Here is a 12,474-nt window from a genome sequence, read left to right on the forward strand (position 1 = left end):
ATTGGTAGCACATAAATTTTAAGTTAAAACTATTTTGAGTACTATAATGTTGTATCTACTCTAACAACGTATAAAACGGAAACGACCAAACCCAGGATGCGACTAAAACTCTCCTATCCCACACAAAAGTCGGCAAAAAAGCTTATCAGCGCCTCATTAAAGAAACGGCTTCTACACCACTTAAAAGCCAAGGTAAATGGTTGGCTGAAGACTTAATAGGAAACGAGACGGTTAATTGGGAAAGCACATATTCATTACCATTTTGGTGTACTAAAGAAACAAAACTGAGAGTCTCAGTTTAAACTTCTAAATAGACGAATTGCAACGAATGATTTTCTATACAAAATAGGAATTAAACAGTCTGATTCCTGCACCTTCTGTGGAGAAGCAACGTAAAACCTGGTTCACTTATTTTGGGGCTGTAAATACTCCAACGCCTTTTGGGAAGACTGCTATCAGTGGACAGTGCAAAACACCTCCAAAGTAGAAAAATTCAACCTCTCACGAGCTCTCTTATTTGGCTTAATTAACGATGCAAAAGGTTTATTACTGCACCATTTACTACTTATTTCCAGGCATTATATCTACACCTGTAAACAAAGAGATACGCACCCAAATGTCCAAATCTACATACAAACAGTTCAACGTACTGTGGAAATAGAAAGGCAAATTGCAAAAGACCACAATTCTTTACACTTAAAAAGAAATGGTCTCTATTAAAAACCTCCCCTCTGTAAACAAATGTACCATGCTGTGGAAGTGAACTGTAGGCGGCGCTCTGTAGATTAAATAGCGGAGCTCTCGGGTGCGAAGCGCGCGCCAGCGGAGCACCATGGGTAAGTAAATCTACCCATCCCAGAAAATTTGGTAATCACGTGACCGTACACCGAACGAATGAACGACCGTCCGTCCGCACGACAGACATACCAATGGTCAACCTCACTTTCTGGCAAGTTTGGGAGCACAGGAAAACTGATATTGTACACATATTGCACATCAATGTTGTGATCAATTGACGGCTGTCAAAACAGGATATCCGCTGACCAGTATCACTTGACCGTATCGTGGGCTCAGGTGTCCACCCATCGAGGTCGAGTATTTTTTTCGTTGAACAGTTGCTAGTTTTCAAATGATCACAGGCTCAAGTGTAGTTTTTTTTTTCAAACTCATGAAATATGTTGTGTTTATGTGCAGCACAATTAAAAGTTTGATTTCAAACTGACCTCGGACGCGAAAATTCAGTCAGCTATTACAGGCAGGGAAGACAGTTGTTTTTGACTTTTCTCATCTTGGTCACGCGTTGGTCACACTCTACGTCTGATTTTTATCCTCTGATTTGTCAAAATTTGACAGGTGAGTTCATGTGGAAAATTTATGGAGCATCTTGAATCTTGTTTACTTTGACAGCTGAAGCTGACACAGTTTTGTGTCAACCTGTGATGTTTTAAACTGTCTTTTTCTACTGGATGTACAGAATGAAATTCAGCTGCTATCAAGTACATGGAAATTATAACAATCTGGGTAAAATTTTACATGCAAATTTTCCTTATTTTCGTGAATTTTCTCGTGTATTTTTGCGTGTACTTATCTAGAAAAGTGTTTTGCACATGTTTTGTTGTTGCTGCAATATGGCGGATTTCCACGGATGAAACATGCATGTAATGCTGCAATGCTTGGGCCTGTACTGTATATAAAAATAGCAGCCCCGCGCTGGCCTCGCTCATGAAATACCGCGATAAAAGTCACCTCTGCAGAGCTAGCCAGCCTGGCTCAGGTAATCAGGCCCTCACTGTGACTTGTATAGTCATGCAGTTTGCATGTGAGAGCTTTGGAATTTGCCGCTTTCTTTGTTCATGTATGAGAGAATAGGACTTAATCTAATTAACTCAAGGGTGAAGATACTGGACTCTGCCCCTTTTACGCCTCGAACGTAAAAAAATGCAACTTGTTTACAAGATCATTTTGCTCAATACGATTTTAAGAAATCACCTCCTTTCCAAACATCTGCAACAAAATTAAATTCAGTTTTAAGACTAATGGGCCAAGATCAATTAGTTCCAATAAAATCATCAAACTGTCAAAATAATTTATATGTGGCCACTCATCGCATGTCATTCCCCACATTCCATGATCGCGGAAGTAGTAGGGCTTCAGCAAAATTAAGCCCTGTTGCTGCCTTCCCTTGCCTTCCGTTTGCCTTCCCTTAATTAATATGTATAACGGTCGAGTCCATGACGTCATTCATTGTTATAACCTAGGGAAAAAGTGCCTTCCTCCATACTAATGAGGGTCTTCCTGCATACTAATTCGGTATAGGTTTACTAATGAGCGTCACTCTACTACAATAGAAACAATAGGCTTGCCTCAGCTTGTCCGTGAAGTAACTTGAGCTTGGTTTTCAGACCGTCTATTGAAAGAGAAATAGGGATAAGAGAAGCGATCACCTAGCAACGCGAGAAACGGCTTCCTATATCTTATTTAGGGCTAAAACTCAGACATATAAACAAAACACATACACAACGTGGAGTTGAAAAGTCTTAATTTCAATTAAGTTTACGTCTTCTTATTTAACGCTAAAACTTGGATGGGATATATAAACAAAACACACGCACATATACACAAAGTGGAGCTGAAAACTCTCTATTTCAATTTTGTCTGACTATTACAGAACTGTTTTCTCCGTTTTATCTCTAGGAAATGAAAAACTATTTAAGTGTCAGAGTTTCACGCACCGTTAGTCAGTTAATTATGCGAGTTCGTAAGCCCAAAGTTGAATACAAATTAGTTCATCTCTACAGCTAGACCCATGGGAGCACCTTGAAGTATTAATATATAAACAATTTTAAATAACTTAACAAGGATCAATTACTGAAAACACGCGACTAATAATTGCTAGCAATAAAACCACAAGAGAGCCCGGGGGGGGGGGGGGTAATCGGGATTTCAAGTGACGGGGATGATCGAATAGAGCCAAAAGTCAAGACCCAAAAAAATCCCTAGGGCTTCCAGCAAAACCCAAAAAAATCTAGTGACGGTAAAGCCAATTGACTGAATTGAAGCGATTGAAGTCTTGTACACGGACGGGCACCACGGGACAATGCAGACTATTGTATAACACGTGCGATGTAAAGTGACACCATAGTTAACTGTTAAACAACAGAAAAACACGTTTGTCTGTACTTTATTCGCAGAACTACGCAGCCAGGGCACTACCCATTCTTTTTAATACCCCCAAAAAATCCCTACTCAAAGCAAGCTACCCCAAAAAATACTTGCCAAATTTTCATACCCAAAAAAATCCGGGAATCAACAATTTCAAACCCCAAAAAATCCTTCGATCTTCCCCGTCACTTAAAATCCCGAGTACCCCCCCTCCCCCCCCCCCCCCCTGGGCAAGACAGATACCGTTTTAAAAACGATGACAAAAAGAGTCAAATACACAGCGATTTGTAGGGAATGGAAATTAATTAATCCTCTTCTTCGCTCTCCTATGTAGAAGGGAAATAGAAATTGGTTTCCAACGTCTTCACGTTTTTGTGTGTAACTGCTCTACAATCGTGACACCGACAAAAGCCCTCTTTCATGTAATTTCTCCCCTCGGGAATCTGGTGGTCGCATATAGGACAAATCTTGTAGTAATCGTGCCAAAAGCGTTTAGGACATTTCATTATCAATGTGATTGTCCCGTACACATTAGAGTTCTCGCAGTGTTCACAAGGACTTTTGGAGTGAAAGGTGGTGGACGTTTCAGGGTTACTGCTTTCTGTTTCCTGACTGTCGTTTTCAGTGTCGTTGTCGCTCTCTTGGGTGCCTTCAGCTTCAACGCCATTCTCAGAAGCCACTTCCTCCTCCTCCTCCTCCTGATTTTCAATATCCGATGAACTCTCCTCATTATTACTCTCGTTATCGGAAGTATTTTCTACATCTTGATAGCCTTTTTCCTTTTCTATTAAATCACTTAACAACTTTTTGTTCTTGATAAAACCTTTATCGATTCCTAACTTGGCAAGTCCATCTAGAAACGTATTCAGCGCACGAGGCTTGGTAACTTCATTGTTATGAGGGAGTAACACATATTCAACTAGCTCAGCGATGTTTGTGACGGGAATAGTGTGTTTGTTTCGAAGTAATTGTCCGCTGGGAGTCCAGAAAAGATATATCTTTGGACGCCACCATACTATGCAGCAAATCAGAAGCACGTTTGTCCGGCACTGCTCGGGAAGGATGACTCAAAACATCTCTTATTCTTGGTTCTTCATCCTCGCTTTCATCACGAAAACTTTCGCTTTCTTTATGTTCACTCTCGTGTTCTTCTTCTTCTTCAACCAAATCTATCTTTCTCTTCATTTTGATGACTACCCGTGACAGACTTAGCTTCGAATGATCAACCTAGCGATGCATCACCTCTTTTATAGCATTAGAAATCCTAAGCTTGAAATAACAGGGGCTAATACATCTTCAATAAAACCACTACCCTCTTGTACAAGGACTCGCTTCTTTGTTTTGTAAGGGACATTTGGACTGGCCAGGTTGAGTAAAGCATTCTTATATAGCAGCAATATCCGCTTATTTTCTTCAGAGATAGGAATGTGTCCCATGAGTACATTGTATAAGACTTGGACTAGTGCTTGTAGTTGCTGCGGTGTAGCTGTCTTTAAAAGAAACTGGCGCTGATAAGCAGGGCAATCAGCTAACAGCTGAAGAAAACCATGATTGTTGTTCACTACATGAGACATTACTACAAAATGAACTGAGAATGGCAGTTGGTAGTCTTTTATAGAATCTCGTGGAGGGAAAACAATAGAAATGTGGTGGCGGTGGTGGTGGTGAAGGAGGAGGGAAAAACAATAGAAATGTGGTGGCGGTGGTGGTGGAGGGAAAACTAAAAAAATGTGGTGGTGGTGGAGGGAAAACAATAGAAATGTGGTGGTGGTGGTGGATGGAAAACAATTGAAATGTGTTGGCGGTGGTGGTGGTGGAAAGAAAAACAATAGAAATGGGGTGGTGGTGGTGGAGGAGGGAAAACAATTGAAGTGTGGTGGTGGTGGTCTTGGGGGAGGAAAACAATTGAGTTTTATGCCCTGAAAACCTATATAAATGCGCAACATCCTACCTCTTTCTCAGTCTACCTTTTGCCCCTGAGTAGTTGACATGAGTTGGTTCTGTTCTGTCTGCGAAAAATCCTTTAGTAGAAAAGATAGTATGCAAAGGCACGTGATGACTAAACACCGCAATGCTGGTCTCACCCCATTTCAAACAGTTCCGATGTTTTCACAGAAGTGTCAGCAGTTTCGCTTCGAGCATCCTTTCACCTCCATGATTGTCGGAATGACCGGGTCCGGAAAAACGGCCTGGGTTTGATCTCTATTGCAACAAGCTTCAGAGACCATTTGCCCTCCCCTGGAGAGGATCGTTTAGTGTTATTCACAATGGCAACCTTTGTATACACAAATGTTAGTCGCCATGCCACACAGTGAATTCGTCAAGGGAATTCCTACGGCTTGGGAGCAGGATTCCTATTTTGATGTGAACAAACGGAATTTGATCGTGTTTGATGATCAGATGATTGACGCCGGTAAAGACAAGCGAATTGTGAACCTCTTTACGCGTGGTTCTCATCATCGCAATCTGAGCGTGATTTATATCGTGCAAAATCTATTTCATCAGGGGAAAGGTAGCCGTAGCATAAGCTTAAACAGCCATTATCTGGTGTTATTCAAGAATCCACGAGACAAATTGCAAATCTTGACTCTGGCGAAGCAAATGTATCCCGCGCAGACGGTTTTCGTTTTAAATCAGTACGTAGAGGCTGTAAAAACACCTTTTGATTCTCTTCTTATTGATCTGAAAACTGCTACCCAAGATAACTGTCGGTTGCGAACAAACGTCCTGCCCAGTGAAGAAGGCTTTAACCAAGCAGGGTTTCAAGAAAATATTCCTCAAGAGCTTCTAAAATATCTGAAGCAGCAAACTCTTTCGCCTGTCCTTCCTCTTCCAGCTATGCAAGAAATACAAGGCAACATGGATGACGTGCTTTCTCGAAGCGATCTTCAGGACGATGAAAAAGCGAAGCGATACTTTCAATTGCAAAAGAGATACCTGGCTTTTAAAGAACAATTAAATACAAGAACACAACCGGAAGAAATAATCAGCACTGTTCCAGACTTAACATCAAGGACACAAGATTCTTCGACAGCAACGACAGCATTCTCCACTCCCTCCACCCCTTTAATGAAACACCTGAATTAACACAAGTGGCTGTCTCTCAAAAACCTGACAAAGAAAGCCTCACATCTCCACCACCCTTAAATCCTGCTGTCCTGTCCCCTCCTCCCACAGTAGAAACCCCATCACAACAAGGCCCGAAGCGCAAAGGACGTCGGATTCGATTTGTAAATTATTTGGATGATTATAAAGCTCATGCCAAACAGCTGAGGAAACGTCGGCATAAGAAATTCAAACCTTACAAGTACTCCATGGGCGAAGAAGATGAAGGTTAATTAATTTTCATTCCTTACAAATCGCTGTGTATTTGACTCTTTTTGTCATTGTTTCTAATAAAGTTTTTAAAACGGTATCTCTCTTGATTGCTAGCAATTATTAGCCGCGTGTTTTCAGTAATTGATCCTTGTTAAGTTATTTAAAATTGTTTATATAATAATACGTCAAGGTGCTCCCATGGGTCTAGCTGTAGAGATGAAATAATTTGTATTCAACTTTGGGCTTACGAACTCGCATGATTAACTGACTAACGGTGCGTGAAACTCTGACACTTAAATAGTTCTTCATTTCCTCGAGATAGAACGGAGAAAACAGTTCTGTAATAGTCAGACAAAATTGAAATAGAGAGTTTTCAGCTCCACTTTGTGTATATGTGCGTGTGTTTTGTTTATATATCCCATCCAAGTTTTAGCGTTAAATAAGAAGACGTAAACTTAATTGAAATTAAGACTTTTCAACTCCACGTTGTGTATGTGTTTTGTTTATATGTCTGAGTTTTAGCGCTAAATAAGATATAGGAAGCCGTTTCTCGCGTTGCTAGGTGATCGCTTCTCTTATCCCTATTTCTCTTTCAATAGACGGTCTGAAAACCAAGCTCAAGTTACTTCACGGACAAGCTGAGGCAAGCCTATTGTTTCTATTGTAGTAGAGTGACGCTCATTAGTAAACCTATACCGAATTAGTATGCAGGAAGACCCTCATTAGTATGGAGGAAGGCACTTTTTCCCTAGGTTATAACAATGAATGACGTCATGGACTCGACCGTTATACATATTAATTAAGGGAAGGCAAACGGAAGGCAAGGGAAGGCAGCAACAGGGCTTAATTTTGCTGAAGCCCTACTACTTCCGCGATCATGGAATGTGGGGAATGACATGCGATGAGTGGCCACATATAAATTATTTTGACAGTTTGATGATTTTATTGGAACGGAGAAAACGTCAGACAAAATTGAAATAGAGAGTTTTCAGCTCCACTTTGTGTATATGTGTTTTGTTCACATATATCCGAGTGTAAGAGCTAAATAAGAAGACAAAAACTTAATTGAAATAAAGACTTTTCAACTCCACTTTGTGTATGTTTTGTTTATGTGTCTGAGTTTTAGCGCTGAATAAGATATAGGAAGCCGTTTCTCGCGTTGCTAGGTGATCGCTTTTCTTATTCCTATTTCTCTTTCAATAGACGGTCTGAAAACCAAGCTCAAGTTACTTCACGGGCAAGCTGAGGCAAGCCTATTGTTTCTATTGTAGTAGAGTGACGCTCATTAGTAAACCTATATCGAATTAGTGTACAGGAAGACCCTCATTAGTATGGAGGAAGGCACTTTTTCCCTAGGTTATAACAATGGGTGACGTCATGGACTCGACCGTTATACATATTAATTAAAGGAAGGCATACGGAAGGTAAGGGAAGGCGCCAACGGGGCTTATCTTTGACCCTAGTAGACTACTCGCGGAAAGTTGCGTGACGTATTCTTGGCTCCCGACAACCGTGGGTTAAACTATTGTCAAACTCTTGGCTGTAAGCCAAACCCATCAATTCCAATCATTTTCGACAGATCTACCTTACTTCAAATTTCTGAAAATCGTCTGGATTGTAGGTAAGATAAAAAATACCGTAAGCTTAAGATATCTAAGTTTATCTTTGTGCAAGATTAGTTTTGGATGTCACCATAAATAATAGCTCCATTGACCTTTTTGATCGGTTAGGTTGGCTGCCTATAGATGACATTATACGTGTTAGAACTCTTCCTGGTACATAAAGTAAGCCAGGGTCATTGTCCTGAATATTTTACTTCATCTTTTAAACATGTCAGGTCTACACGTGGTTATCGCACCAGATCTGCTATATGTAATGACGTTCTGACACCATCATGTAAAAGAAACTCAGGGATTGAAACTTTCCATTCAAGTGCATGTCCTCCATGGAATAATTTGGATAACTCATACGGAAACATTACTTCCCGTACAAATTTCAGGAAAATGCTACAGAACAATCTTATCAAGGAAAACTCGTCATTATACCATTTTAATACTACTAGGACTTTTTAAGAATCTTAAATTTGAGTATTTTAAAAATTTTAGAGTATTTTAATATTACTAAGACTTTTTGTATGAATCTTTGAGAATTTCAAAACTCATAATAGTAGGATTTTTTTACAAAATTAGTAGGATGTTTCTAATTTTTAATATTATTTCTCTTTTTTTAGTTTTCTTCCTTTCTTTTTTCTGAGCCAAAACATCATTTTCGGAGAGTCGCTTTTAAATTTCTTCGTCCCTGCTCTGTTGGGAATTATGTCTGCTGCAAGGTTTTTGAGATCGTAAAAGTGAGATCAAGTACCTTCAAGTCATAAATGAGGCAGACATTTGCATCGTTTGGCTTGTTTACGTTTGCACGTATTACATGCCTATTGCTATGTTGAATCAAATAAACAGTTTCCTGAATTCAATGAGCACTCTCCCCTTCAAGAAAGCATAATTTCGTTACTGGTCTTGTAAGAACCGTTAAACTTGTCTGAACCTTTGCTGATCTCACATATCGGTCTTTTCCATGAAAGACATCAATAACTTTCCTTAACGACCATTTTCCGCAATGGTTATTTTCATCTGCCATCGATACTAGATTTTCGATCACCAAACTACGACGAGGCTTCATCCACTTTGCTCTTTCTTGTAGGGTTGACAAATACTCTTTTAGCCAGCGCTTCCAGAATATGTCGGACATGTACTGAACTTGTCACCAACAGCGCTTGCTATAGCTATCTTCCTTGCCAAAAGATCTAACTGGCAAACTTGGATTTGCTCTCAATAACAACAAATGATTTCGTGTATACGGTTCAAGGTCCTTTGGGTTACTGCTCCCTGGCATCAAAGGTCATCTGTTCAAAATCCCTGTAACTTCAGCCCTGACAGTTCGCAGCATTTCATCAGATACAAGTTGTCCTCGCAAGGCTCTGAAGGATTTGCAAATTGATATAATTATGTTTTCCCATGCACCAACCACATAAGATCGTCCAAGGGGATTAAATTTCCAGACGGTGTTCTTCTGACGAAGAAAGTCATGAATAGTTGTCCTGGTTCTATTTACTTAAAGAATCACGGAGCTCTTTCTCTCCTTCAAGAAAGTTTGTACCATTGTCGCTCTAGATAGTCGTTGAACATCGTCTCAAACTGACAACTCTGCTCAAGGTGTTTATAAAGCCATTGGTGTCAGGGAATGGACAACGTTTCCATTGGAAGATCAGCCATCGGCTGTTCCTCACGCACGGCACCAAGTTTCTTGCAAAGGAAACAGCTACTAATCGCATGACGGACAGCTAATCGTCCCTTGATTATGCAATACTGATGACGCAGGCTGGACAAAATGTACTCTTGACACAGATGACCAGTTTTCTGGTGATGCTAGAAGATGATTAGATCTGTCACGTGATCTTAGTAAGGCAGAATGATCGGATGCTTTGCATTGCATTCAATTAGAGCGTTTTCAAGTTGACCCCCAATTCTCAGAATTCCCATCTGGTCCAACAACGCATGAAGTTTGCATATATGGCCAGTTATCTTCAGGTTCTTCAGCTCAGGAGTTGTTTGACGCGTGTGCTGTGATGAACCAATCTTTTGCAAGGCCTGAATGAGTTTGGGAAGTGACATTCTGTGTGTCTGCTTAAGAATCTCCTTTTCAGCTTCTTTCACTCTCCCTACCGACAAGCTTCTCCTATCCGCACTACCCTTAACTTTGGACGTGATTTGACTTCGGCTGTATTTCTCAATAAACCACGTTCTGAATCTGAGTATTTAGGCCACTTCCCTCTTTAATCTTTCCCATGATGTATGGCGCTCGATCAAACTTAAAAGAACATCCTCACTTCAGTTGTGAGATGATGATTGGCTGTTAGACTGAGAGTCACATTTGATCTCTTGATCGTCATCAGATAACTCCCATCTCTGAAGTGTAGATCGCGAAGCCAAAATTCATCATTCTTGGTCAGAAACTGAGGACCATTTAGTCATTTGCTGTTTGCACACATGTCTTCTACTGTAAGACCTCTGCTAACTTTATCTGCTGGATATATGCTAAGAACTTACGTGTCTCCAATGGTGGGGCTTGAGCTCTCATCAATAACTGAGAGTGGGTTTGCAACAATTGTGTGAAATATCTTCAACTGATTTCTGATGTACTGCAACACACAGGTGGAGGCTGACCAAAATGTCAATTGTGCAATCGGGATGTCCTCTTGAACAGACTTGTCCAACTAAATGGCCTGAATGGCTAAGACTGCAGATGACAGTTCCAATCTCAGCACAGTCATAGGTTTCAGGTGTGCTAGGTGAGATTTTCCAATGAGAAATGTGTAACAGATTCTACTGTTGGTTGCATCTAAGCGTGGACATGAGACAAAAAACATCTTCTAATAGGGTGCCAGACATGACGTGTTCGGCCACCAAACATTTGAAGTTTGACAGCCATTAAAGCAAACTGTTGAGCCAAAGGTAAGTTGTTTACATGTTTTTGATCGGTGCGTTCCGCTCATATTTCATTTTTCTCAACTTTCGGGCATATTTCCCGCTCAGAAACAGCACACTTGTCTCCAGAAATTATTCTTAACGTCTAAAAATTCTTGCAAACAATATTTTGTTGAGTGAAAAAAAAAATCAAGTCGACAGCAGCCGCCTACTCCAAACTTCAAATGTCTGGCGGCAAAACAAGTCACGTTTGCACCCAATTAGAACATGTTTTTTGCTCACGTGTACATGCTTAGATGCAACCGACAGTATCTTCAACATCCACCATTCTGAGATACTAGACCGCTCTAAATTTCAAGTATCCAAAATACGACAGTTTAATGTGTCTTTCTTGTGAGATCCGAGAGAGACTGGGTAACTAACTCTTCCACTTCTCCCACCTCTCAACATCCTCATCACTGACTGGGTTGTCCCATCCAATTTTCTGTTTACAAAGATCTTACAGCAACGTCTTTGCCATTAGAACAACTGGTGTTACCAACCCAAGAGTATCATAAACAGAACTCGTCATGTTGAGTATTCTCCAACGGATATTTCGTCTGTCTTTTGGAGTAAACTTGAAAGTGAACTTGGCTTTCTCCAAATACCACTTGAGCCTTAGGTTAAGTTGAATAGGTGGGGTTTTTTATCCAGTTCGAGGCCAAGTACTGACAGGGGTTTCTCAACTTGCGGAATGCAGTCCAAGGCCTCTTGACTATTGTTTGACCACTTGTTTAATCGAAATCCTCCTTTGAACATGATGCTTCTTAGCTGATGTGTAAATTCCACAGTGTATTTCGCAGATTTAACCGATTTGCTGGTTGTCACCACTTCATTTGCAAATTTTCCATTGTTGTCGTCTGCAGCCCTTTTCAACGCGAAGTTGCGACAACTCGGTCACGATGTTTCGCCAAACGAATGAACTTCCATACGATGTTTGACTGGTTGCTGGTACAAAGTACCATCAAGCCACCAGAGGAATCTGAACTTGTCTTGATCATCTAGAGGTACTCTAACATGATGAAACATGCACTTGGTATCAGCTGATAATGCAACTCGTTCTTCACGGAGTCTCATATACTCCACAACTATAGAATTGGTCAAGTCCAGTCCAGTAAGGAGCTGATCGTAAAGAGATGTTACTCTGTACTTGGCTGCACAGTCAGGCTACTCTGGTTGTACTAGGCTTGTTTAGCGCCAGGTGGTGAGGTAAATACCACAGCAGCCGCTTGTAATCTACATGAACCTCTTTAAATGGTACCTTTCTTGCGTTTTCCTTAGCAATGTATTCCTCCATGGTTGTTTTGTAACTTTCAAAGAGTTTTTCATCTTGCAGAAACCTTCTCTTCAGTACTTGAAGCCTTCGTTCTGCCATGGGCTGATCATAAGGCAAGAATGATTGGTACTGTCTCCAGGGAAGGGCCACCTGATAATTGCCTTGATTGAGTTTCACAGATTGTTCCATAATTGCAAG

The 12,474-nt window shown here is 40.6% G+C and overlaps 1 protein-coding gene across 1 annotated transcript in view; it reads left to right on the forward strand.

Moving 5' to 3' along the window:
- Positions 1-12,474, forward strand: part of LOC140927963 (pseudouridylate synthase RPUSD2-like) — a 122,835-nt gene that overhangs the window by 46,970 nt on the left and 63,391 nt on the right. The gene's annotated exons all lie outside the window — the stretch shown is intronic.

This window comes from Porites lutea, chromosome 2 (genome assembly GCF_958299795.1).
Source record: "Porites lutea chromosome 2, jaPorLute2.1, whole genome shotgun sequence".
In the NCBI taxonomy this organism is placed as follows: domain Eukaryota; kingdom Metazoa; phylum Cnidaria; class Anthozoa; order Scleractinia; family Poritidae; genus Porites; species Porites lutea.